The following is a 12,217-nucleotide window of genomic DNA, read 5'->3' as shown; positions in this document are numbered from 1 at the left end:
TGGTCCCTGCCGTGCTTCATGTCCGGCTCTGCTGCGAGCACAACTGCTCCCTTGCACTTCACATCCTTGGCCTTGGCTTTCTTCTCTTCTGGGTCTGCTGCTGGGAGCTCGAGAAGGGAGAGGCGTCCCTCCTCAGCCCTTGCGCACTTGGTCGCCAGGTTGAACAACTCCAGAGACGTACAGAGATCTTCGTGGATCGCCAGCTCCTCCTTCATCTTGACGTCGCAGACGCCATCAGAGAATGCCAAAATGATGGCCTCCTTGGTCACCTTGGGAATCTTGAGGCGAGCGCTGTTGAAGCGCTGGATGTACTTCTGCAAGGTCTCTCCGGGTTGCTGCTTGATGCGGCGCAGGTCACCCATGGCCGGCGGACGGTCGTGAGTGCCCTGGAAGTTGGCGATGAAGCGAGTGCGCATCTCGTCCCAGGAGGAGATCGTGCCAGGAGGCAGGTTCAGGAGCCAGGTGCGGGCACCGTCCTTGAGTGCCATGGGAAACCAGTTTGCCATGACCTTTTTGTCCCCGTTGGCGGCCTCAATGCCCAGCTCGTAGAGCTGTAGGAACTCCGCGGGGTCGGCAGTGCCGTCGTAGCGAGGGGGCAGGTCAGGTTTGAACTTGCCCGGCCAAGCGACACTGCGTAGCTTGGTGGTGAAGGCGCGACAGCCTGCGGTGGCCACCAGAGCTCTCTGCTGATGCGGGGCTTGCTCCTAGGGATTCCCGCGCGCCGCTGCCTGGAGCAGCCCGGGGTCTTGACGTGCTGGCGCAGGGATGCGGTCGTGGCGCACCGGTGCCGGGAGCACGCGTGCACCTTCTTGTGGACGAGGGATTTCTTGGCAGCTCCTTTCTTGTCGCGCGGGCGCCGGACACGGTGGATCTCGTCCTGGGGCCGCACGCCTTGGAGCCAGGGCGCCTTCCTGGGGAGGAGGTGGCGGAGGCACCTCCTGGGCTGCTCCACCCGCGCAAGACGGAGGGTGAGGCAATGAGAGGGACGGTGCAGGGCGCAGGAGCTCACGCGCCAGGAGCAACACGGCGTGCGCGTCCGTGGGGGCGCGACGGGCATGGGACGACGAACCAGCTGGAGTCAGCAACAGCGTGGCAGTGCGGCCTTCCCGCCGGACCAAAGGATGCAGCAACGAGGCCTGCTGCTCGTTCCCCGTCGGGCTGGTGGCGGCATCGGCGGCAGGCAACGGGGAATGACGGGTACACCCGCCAACGGGAGCCGTCTGAGTGACGCGGGCGGCGAGAGCAGCCCGACGCTCGGCACGAGCCCGGCGAGCGTCAGCCATGGACACAACGGGTGATCGAATGCAGAACAGTGGAAGGAAAGACTCCAGCGCACCCCTACCTGGCGCGCCAAATGTCGGATGTTGGGTTCCGGCAGACCCTTAAGGTTCGAACTCTGGAGTGCACGCGAAGATCTTCCCCCTACCACTGTACGCCCGATCGCCTGGCGAGAATCTAAGCTAAACGATGAACAACACGAGGGACACAAGATTTATACTGGTTCGGGCCACCGATGTGGTGTAATACCCTACTCCAGTGTGTGGTGTGGTGGATTGCCTCAGGGGCTGATGATGAACAGTACAAGGGTGAACGGCCTCGCGTGAGGTGTTCTTGAGCTGGTGCGATGAACTACTTGGAAGAGCTCGATTGCCTATGGATCTGATGAGTACTCTCAGAGATGTCCTCTTCTGTGGTGGCTAGCCCTATTTATAGAGGCCCTGGTCCTCTTCCCAAATATTGAGCGAGAAGGGCGCCAAAAATGGCCATTTTGAAGGGGAACATCTAGTACAAGTTATCCTAACTAAAGTTGGTCTTCGGCTGCCAAAGGCACTGGTGATGACGCCGTCTTGGGCTCCATGATGACCTCCATCCTGCCACTCTGCTGGTCTTGGTCTCGTTGCACGGAAATGGCAACCTTTGCTTGATTCCTCGGTACTCCACGCCTGTGCTTGCCCCCCTTTGCACCAAAGAGGAAACAAGGACACTGCGCGGGCCGGTGCCTGCCTGGCGCCCACCTGGTCTTGATCGTCACGGCTTACGTCACGAGCACCTCGCAAGGTACCCCTGCCTTGATCTCTCCGCCTCCTCGCGAACCTGCCTTGCGAGGCCGCTCCTGAGGAAGCCTCGTCTCATCCGCCCCGCGAGGCTTGTCCCCTCACGAGGGTCTTGAGTCTTGCGTTAATGAAGATGGGCCGTACTGGGCCACCACTCGAGCCACGCCGCAGGCCGTAGGTAGGCAAGTCTGGGGACCCGCGTTTCTAGAATGCCGACACTTACCTCTCTCCACGTAGTACGTTGGGTCCCACCAGTCAGAAGGTGAAACAAACAAATTAATAAGAAAAATGAAAAGCGCCAGCGGTGTATCTTACCTCACACATCTCGCTACTGCTCGGGAAAACTGTCCAATTGATCACTCTGTTCGCTCACGTACTATTTTAAGTGAATCCTTATTATAACATGCACACAATTTTGGGCACTTGTATTCGACTTAAGTCAGTGTGCCACCGTATCTCGTATACTTACTACTCCCTCCGTCTAGGTGTAATAAGTCACGTTAGAAGGTGCAACGGGACCAAGGTGCGTGCGTGTGCGTGCGCGTGCACGTGTGTGTGTGTGTGTGTGTGTGTGTTTAACAACATGTGTGTGTTAGAGAGAGTGACAGATTGACCTACTCCTACAGAGAGATGGTGTGTAGTGTATGATTTTAGCCGTGAGAGTCGATGCATCCTCTTGTTTCCAGGCGTGTCCGGTAGGGACATGCGGATAGCTTCCACGCCCGCTCCTGACCAGCCTGGCCCACCCAAAGCCCCTCCATCACCCGCACGCGCTTCCTGCCCGAAACGGTTAGCACCGATCCAAAGAATCGGTGCCGCATTCATGCCCGGGAAGAGCGGACGCGACCTCTCACTAGCACAAGAGTGATGGTTGCTTCGTCCGTCCAACTTACTGCTGGGTCTATGTGATTTGATGGCTTATTGGTCTTTATTACTGAGGTGGTAGGACTGCTGGATGTCCCACGCTTTCGGCGAATGGAGGTAGTACTAGATTATAATTTTCTCCATTCTTACAGCGGAGGCGTGCAAGAGCAGTGAAAACACGCAGGCTCAGTGATTACATGGCCCACCTCACACTATCACCGTGCGACACCTAACTCTTTACATAGTACTCCCTCCGTTCCTAAATATTACTAGATGAGTTCCCGCGCGTTCCCGCGGAACAGCCGTATATCTCTCTGCGGAAAATAATCAATTTCATAGAACTAAAAAAAAACTCTATAACCGCATAACAAATGTGGTAGCCAAACTAAATAAATTCCCATAATCATTTAGATCATCCCACGTAAGGAAAAAAGATCATCCAATTGCTACTGCGTAATGGGATTATATTTTTCTTTTTGACATGTTAATGGGACTTAAAAGCTCACTTACATGCATGCTACCAGTGCATGCTTGCATGCAGACATGTTGATGTGATTTAAAACCCACTCACATGCATGCCACGGTATTTCTGCATGCTTGCATGTGGCTTAGTGCGGAGCCTCTCAACGTCTAGATCAGACGGCTATTATGGACTAATTTAGTTCATCTAACGGCTACATTGATTTTGATGATGTGGCTCAAGGAGAGGATAGAGAATTCCTAGTAGTGGGGGCTAGCTATTACTAGTAGATAAGTCTTTGTAGAGATTCCACTACATACGGAACAAAATGAATGAATCTACACTTAAAATGCATCTATATACATCCGCATGTGGTTCATGGTGAAATCTCTACAAAGACTTATATTTAGGAATGGAGGAAGTACTAGTATAGTACGTACTGTAATTTATCAGCGAGATAAATTTGTACAATGCTATGAAGCTTCTAGCTTCTGTTACATGTATCTTGCGTCCAAGGTTGCCCGTTGCAACATTTCATCAAATACAAAGGAGACTAACATGCATGCTATTGCATCTCAATATGATCATAGCAAATATGTACTCCCTCCGTTCCAAAATAAGCGTCTCAACTTTGTGCAAACTTTAGTACAAAGTTGTACTACTACTAAAGTTGACACTTATTTTGGAACAGAGGCAGCTAAAGAAAAAAACGATCCATGCAGTCCCTAGCCCTTGAACCATGAACCCTAACTAGGCTTCAATTTGCTGGTAACGTTCGAGCTTCCTAATAAATGAAGTCTGCAACCTTTTGACCATCGGATCATTTTGTGCAGTTTCACCAAAATCGAGATGAGCATCCCTGTGGCAAAGAAATTGAAGAAGCATGATTAGAATAAGATTACTGGGACTAGTTGATGAGACATAAACTCATCACAAATACAGTATGTAGAATCCAGTAGAGGTATGTGCGGGGCAAAGAAGTAGAGAAATATCCATAGGGAGTGATGTGGGCAGCTGGAGCAGTGGTGCAAGCCGGCTGTAAAGGGAGTTGTACCCGAGAGACGTAGCTCAACCTTGAGGAGGGCGGCAGGAGGCGGCAATTTCCCACGTCGCGGCAGTGATCAAGGGACGGAGGCAACCTCACCGGCTTTGTGAGAGAGAACGGCGGGGACCCCTGATCGGGACGTGCCGATAGTGGGTTTTCGCCGCCGGCGACGGTGAGCGCATCTACACTAAGCATCCACCCCTTCCCCTAGCGGACGTGATCCGCCGGGATGTTAGAGATGTGGCCACAGTCGTTTTGTGCGAGAGAGTGTGAAAAGAGCAACCCCAGCAAGCAACCGTGTAGGCTGGCCCGTCCTGACTATGTATATAGTGGAGCCGTTTCCTTTTCTCTCCATATGAACCTATCATATCGCGTACGTGCCACTGAAGAAAAAAAAACTTTATTTATAAATGACGCGGCACCTACTACGTGTTCTCCTATAACCTTGCGCTTGGCATCTCCAAAATATTAACCTTGCAATTGGCTCTTCGGGAAGTCTAGCAATAATGGTAGTGCGGTATATATTGTTCTGGCTATATGGGACTGAATGAATTGTTGCACGTCCACCACGTGGGCGAGGGTCGAGGGGCGAGGGAGAGTGCTACATACGGAGCAAAATGAGTGAATGTACACTCTAAAATACGTCTATATACATCAGTGTTTGGAGTATGTACTAGTAGTTCATATTGAAATCTACTAAAGGACATATATATTCCAAACAATATGATATAATCTCAATAACCAAGGTAGTAGGGACGAGGAGTAAACGGAGGGAGTAGTAAATTTTTCTCCTCGTCCTGCGAGCCACCGCGCGCATGGGCGAGGGAGCGGGCGTAAGGTGGAGCAAGCTTCACCTCATCCTGCGAGCCACCGCACACGTGGGCGGGGGAGATGGCGTACTAAGCAAGCTTCTCCTTGTTCTGCGAGTTGACGGGACACATCAAAAGTACTCCAGTGTATAGAGCCTTGCCTCTAAGTTAGGCCCCACATGGTTTGCCTCTTTTTTTCTTAATTTAACATAACGCGCCAAGTCGCAATTTGTTTGTTAACCCGTGGTAGACGATCCTCCCTCCACCAAGTGGACAACCAGTACACGTGCCAAATTACCACGTGGGCTGCCTTTTTCGTACAGAAATGATCCCCACCGTGTACCCGCGTGGGTGTGGTTGGGAAAGAGACGGGAGAACGTGCGCCGTGCATGCACCTCTTCTCTTCGTGCATGTCCCCCACCTACGTGGGTGTGTGTGTGAGATACAAACCGCGTTCGTGAGTGTTTTTTGTTTTGGGGTGGGGGTGGGGGGGTTGATTTCGTGAATTATTTGTGGGAATATGTGTCGATGACATCTCAAACAAATTTTTGCATGCAATGTGTGTGAAATCGAGGCCTATCCATATCATACATAGAGAGTTGGGCAATCCACGAGAAGAGAGGGAGGGGTCATAGCTATCGATAGAGTCGAAGAGAGGATCAAGTGGGTGGGTACGAGATCGATGAAGAGAGCCATCGAAATTGTGTGTGTGTGCAAGTCAAAGATATAGGGCGACTGGCGTACCGGAACATTTGAGGGCACATGTCAAGTTTGTTTGTGGCAGGGAGAAATGACTAGAGCGCTCAATGTATCGGTGTGTGTGGGGGGGAGGGGGGTGGGGGAAGGGGTAGGCAGAGGCCTAACTATAGAGGTAGAACGACTCGTATATGTGTTGAGAAGGAGAGACCCAACTATGTCTTGAGGGAGATCGATCGACATCCATACATAACTGAAGGATGGGAAATATGATGGGACAGAGAGAGAGAGAGAGGGAAGGAGAGGGGTAGATTGCTGGATGGGTGATGGAGTTGCTTCTCGAAGATGGTGGGGTAGGCCTACTAGACAAACTGAGGGTGGAACTGCAATGTTATCAATAAGAGTGGGGATGTGTTTCTGTGTGTGCCTGTGCGTGATAGATCTGTCGGGACACATCCATGGATGATGAAGGGGAACCATGTGTTTGGTAAGCAAACCTAACTAGATCGATAGATCAATTGTTGTTTGTCGGAGGAAGGGAGAGATACAACTAATGAGGTAGATCGATCAACGCGTGGGTAAAAGCGAGTTATAAGGACCTAGCTAGATATATGTATAGCGAGAGATCGGTTGGTGTACATCCATTTGTTAGAGGCAAATAAGGCCCAGCGAGACGGATAGACAGAGAGAATGGAGCTAGGAGGTGGTGCGAGAGGCCCAGCTACTAGCTAGATAGGGGGAGGAGTGTGCGGTTGTGAGATCGATGAAAAGAGGGGTGAGAGTTTACACGTGTGTCTGACCGTATGAGAGACACGAGGCAAGGACACATAAAGGAGGAGATTGAAGGTGTGTGTGTATGTTGTAGGCAGGCATCGCTGGAGAGGTTTATCGATCGGTGTGTGTCGGAAAGGAGTTGTGGAGACTCTGGGAGAACGACCTAAAGAAAAAAATGAATGTGCCCGGTGGATAGAATGCCGAGGGAGGGGGAGGGCGAGGAGGGCGTGTGCATGCACGAGAGAAAGTTAGTGGTAGCTACAAAGGTTAGAGGATTGTGTGGGTGTAAGAGACTAACAAAGATCATAATTTGATATGAAAGCGGATTCATATATTTGAATAGGAGATCATAGTGTTTTAAACATTGCATGCATGAATATAGCGGTGATACACGTGTTGTGCACATGTTATACCATAATGTGATAATGCATGGCGTTTGCAACTCACAGCTAAATGCCGAACAATCTAAACCATACTATACATCAAACAATCTCACATTTTATTTGAATTTGTGATAATGTGTGGCGTTTGCAGCTTACAACTAAATATCGAACAATCTAAACAATACTATATATCGAACATTCTCACATTTTATTTGAATTTGTGGTAATGTGTGGTGTTTGCAACTCACATCTAAATACTTGTAGGCGTAGGGGGCGGGGCACCATACATAATGTGATAAACACATTATACATATGAGACATGGTTTAGATTATGAAGATCTAGCTAGAGCTAGAAATGTAATGTGATTTGAAATCAAAATAAAGTGGATTCAAAAAATCGAGTTCGAGTTCATATAGTACACATAGTTCATATGTAACTCAAGACTAATCATGTGGTGTGCTATGAAGATAATACACAAACAATGGTTTAACTTGACAATAATGATGATTGTAGATCTTATTAAAACAGAGAAAAGAATTAAAATGCTTTGACTTCACAACAATCATTACTGTAGATCTTATTCAAATAGAGAAATTAATTCAAATTTAGTTCATATTGAAGCGGTTGGAATGCACTAAAATGTTCATTTGAGTAGTAGGTTGCATGCATTATACACGTAGCGAAATATTTTAATTGAACATAACATGAATTCAAATTTTTGAATGACATTTGTAGTGCGCATTGATTTGGTACAGTACATGTTAGGCTTGTACGGAAATTTCAACCCGCGCCTTGTTAGCCCGAAATATTTAAGATATATCTTTGTCTCATTGTGCTCCGACAACTCTCTCCATCTCAACCCGCGCCTTGCTATTCCGAAATTACAATGCGCGCGAAAACTCCCACCTCCTGTGAAATCCCGACACGCAAAATGCCCGTGGTACCCTTGAACCGAAAGAACCGCCACAAATTGGTGGGGGTAGTTTTGTAACTTACCCCACATTTTGGACAAGCGCGTCCCTAAGCCATGGTTCCCCATTGCCATCCCATCCGCCCACCCATTCATACACCGAGGCCGCGAAAACCCACGACGAAACCCCACACCCTACTCCATCCGCCACCCAGCCGGAGCCTCATCCCCAACAACGTCGTCCACAACAACACCTAGACGTCCCTCATCCACCGTACCAGATGAGGATCCGTCGTCGATCTCGTCGTCCCGCCGGTTCAGCCACCCCGTCCTCCACCTCCAAGGAGCTGCCCCGATGTTCCCCTCGTCTTTCACACGACCTCCATTCCCACGCCGCCGTCTTCACCTGCACCACCGGAAGAGCATCATCATCACTGTTTCCTCGGATGAAGCTGCAGCCTAATCGGCACCACCAAAGAGGTTGTACACTAATCGCCACATTTTCTTCTTGATTCGATCTCACGGTGCTGTCGACGCTCGGTCCCGAGCCGACAAGGTGGGGCTCCATCCACGGCAGTGTCGCCAGCTACTTCCTCCACGGCGTCGCTCCCTCGGTAGCGACGTCCACATCAGTAGGAGTTGCTGCTGCTTTAGATCTCGCTCGCGCTACTGCTCTGCTCTTGCTCTCTGTCCCCTGCCTGGTCTGCTCTTGCTATTGCTCTTGCTTGCACTGCTACTCTCGCTCTTGGTCTTGCTTGCGATGCTGCTCTGATTTAGCTACACTTCAGTCGACTAAATCGACTTTTGGGTCAGTCGATTTTTAGGGGGTGGGCGATGGCTCACCAGGGTGAAGGAAGAACCAGCCGCAGCGGGGAGGGGGGCTCGCCGGAGAGGTACCCCACTATCTATCTTAGGGTTCAGGGTGGGTGCGGTGGTTGCCGGTGGTGGCGGAACGGTGGCGTGGGGATCGCTGGAGAAAAAGCTCGGCACTGGGGGCCTAGAGGGATGGCCGGGGCAGCGATGGATCGGCGGTCGGGAGTGTTTTCGGGGCGGGCGGGGCGGCGCACTGCCGGCCGCTGGCGGCGGGGGGATGTTGTTTGGCCGTTGGTGGCTAGCGACTCAGGGGGGTGGAGGTTGAAGATGAACCGCAGGCCCTTGATGTCGTATCCAACGGCTGCAAAATCGACTGACCAGAGATGGAAAAGTCAGTCGGCCGACGTGTAGCTTCACCTTGCTAGTGCGTTCAGTTTCGACAGCAAAATTCAGTTTCGAAAGTTAAGTTCAGTTTCGACAGTTAAGTTCAGTTTCGACAGTTAAATTCAGTTTTGACAATTAAGTTCAGAGATGAGCGGCTCATGTATTTTACATCTAGCACTTTGTGGTTATGTATTTTGCGTCATGTATTGGAGATGCTATTAGAATTCCACTCAGGTTAACATTGTTTGTTGTCTCTCTTGTCCTGCTTTAGCCTCGGCGTCGTACAACTCACCGGAGCTGCTCCAACGATGAAACCCTCCATCACAGCGGAGCAATACCTCGGGCTCCATCTCCAAACGCCTAAGATCTACTTCCCCTCCTCCAACAGCAAAGTCAGCCGGAGCATCCTCACCAGCCAACCCAATCACGCTGAGATCGACATGGCTTCGCCAAAGAGCTTATACACTTGTTGCATCTCTTTTTTACTCTACATGTTATATATATTGTCCACTGAGCACACAAATTTGTCCCTTTAGTTTCTCCTTGAAAGAAAAAACTTAGGAATTTTAATTTTCACTCTTCCTCCTTTTCAAATTCCTGTTCATGAAGCACAAGACTAAGAGATAGTAGCATAATAACATTATAACAGTACATTTTCTTGTGGTTTGACTTAATCTCACCATTCTTGTTTGCATCTTGTGATCTTCCAATTGTTGTGAATCAAACACTCAGATTGTCAGAAATCCTGTGTTTTTAACTTCTCTGTTTTACACGTGCATTCCTATCCTATTCCTGTCTATTTCCTATCCCTGCATTGTTGGAATCCTCCAATTCAAACGAGCCCTTACAGAATTACTTCTCTTACAGATAGTTGTCAAAGAAACCTTGTGTGGTTTGTCCCGCTCCTGCTGCGCCGTCGTCCACCCCAGCTCAGCTGCTCCAACGACAAAAGGGTCCGGCACAGCAGGGATCCGGCCTCCAGATTGTCTTTCACCGCCTCAGATCTTCTTCCCCGCCGCCGGCAGCCATGAAAACTGCATTACCATCATCAATCGAGCAGATGACCTCGAGGACTACACGGGTCCGCAAGAGAGATCGCACTCTTTTGTGTCTGCTTACGTTATGCATCGCTTAATATTACATGCTACTTTATCGTCCTGTTCACCGATTAGACTCTGAGTCAGCTCCAAACTAATGGTCAAACTTGAGTTTTTAAATGGTTGTGGGGTACATATCGGGGCCGCAATCAATAGTATCTATCTACTATCTGGTTAATCTCCGGTGTCTACTATGAGTTTCATGTTGGGTGGGAAACAAACAGTAAAGAAGCCATTATCTGTATTTTTTAACTGAAGCCATTATCTGCCTGCTATTATTGGTTTTGGGTCTATCCACAGGTTGCTACCATCACTCTGGATTTCTGCATGCACTCCTTACATAATCTCACTATGTTTTATTCCTATGCATGACAGTTATTGTAAACAATGGAACTGAACATGTAGAGCAAAAGAGACGAGCCTTGCGTGGCAATAAAATTTCATGCAGACGTCGCTCCATGGTAGGCGCAAAGGCAGCCCCCCTCCACGCATTTCGGATTGTAATCGAGAGGAAGATATCTGTTCTGAGGGGGATTCAGAAGGAGAAGACAACTCCTATTTACCCCCTGAGGTCTTCGCTCTAACTTGGCATGCTGATGTTGGTTATATCATGCATATGGTGTCTTGCATTGCTTACTTTATACATCAAATATGTCATCTGCTTAGTTTAGACATCCTTTGTGCGAATGCCATCTGTTTAGTTTATTCATCGTTTATGTGAATTATGCAACGCCATCTTGTTTAGCCAGGCATCATATATGTGAATTTTGCAATGCCATCCTGCTTAGCCAGTCATCTTATATGTAAATTATATCAGGCCATCCTTTTTTCGTTACATATTACATTTGTCAACAATGTTAGTACATTCAACTGCTCTTCATGTGCATCAGCCATTTGACACGGTGATGGCAAATTCTGGAGTGAAAACAAGGTCTTCAGAGCAGACTATGCTATCTGACGAAGCGCATATCTCGCTGGTTACGGATAGCTCCTCAGAGGAGGATTCAGAGACAGATGACCAGTCCTATTCCCCCCCCGAGGTGTATGCTCTAACTTGGCAGGGTTATGTTGCTCATATCGTGCGTATGGTGTCTCGCATTGCTATGTCATTTGATTAGTTTAGACATGCTTTGTGTGAATGCCACCTGTTCAGTGTCTAATTACCATATATGTGAATTATGCATTGCCATCTTGTTGCAAGACATTATATATGTGAATTATACAATGCTATCTTGTTGCAAAGGCATTATATATGTGAATTATGCAATGCCATGCTGTTTAGCCAATCATCATGTATGTGAATTATATCATGCTATCATTTTTTTGTATTACGTGTTCCATTTGTCGACAACGTTTGTATATTCAACTACTCTTCCTGTGCATCAGCCATTTGAAGCGGTGATGGAAGTATCTGGAGTGAAAACAAGGTATTCAGAGCAGACAATGCTACCTGCTGAAGCAGACATCTTGCTGGTTACAGAGAGCTCCTCAGAGGAGGATTCAGAGACTGATGACCAGTCCTATTTCCCCCTGAGGTCTATGCTCAAACTTGGCAGGGTTATATTACCCATGTCATGCATGTTGTCTTGCATTGCTTAGTTTTTACATCATATATGGATTGCCATCTGCTTACTTGCTTACTATATAAATCATATATTTGAATTATATCATGCCATCATGTTTACATAGTACATACACATCATCTATCTGAATTATGGCATGGCAACCCATTTAATAAAGACATCATATAGTTATATCATCTCATCCTGTTTAGTGTTTACAGTCATCATATTTTGAATTATGGCATTCTATCCGTGAATGTATGTGAATTATGGCATGCCAACCTATTTAATAAACACATTATATAGTTATGTCATGTCATCCTGTTTACATAGTCTCATATTTTGAACTATGTCTTTCCATCTTT

The sequence above is a fragment of the Triticum aestivum genome, chromosome 3B (assembly GCF_018294505.1).
Source record: "Triticum aestivum cultivar Chinese Spring chromosome 3B, IWGSC CS RefSeq v2.1, whole genome shotgun sequence".
Lineage (NCBI taxonomy): Eukaryota > Viridiplantae > Streptophyta > Magnoliopsida > Poales > Poaceae > Triticum > Triticum aestivum.
The sequence above is the reverse complement of the archived record's forward strand: the minus strand, read 5'-3'. Positions refer to the sequence as shown.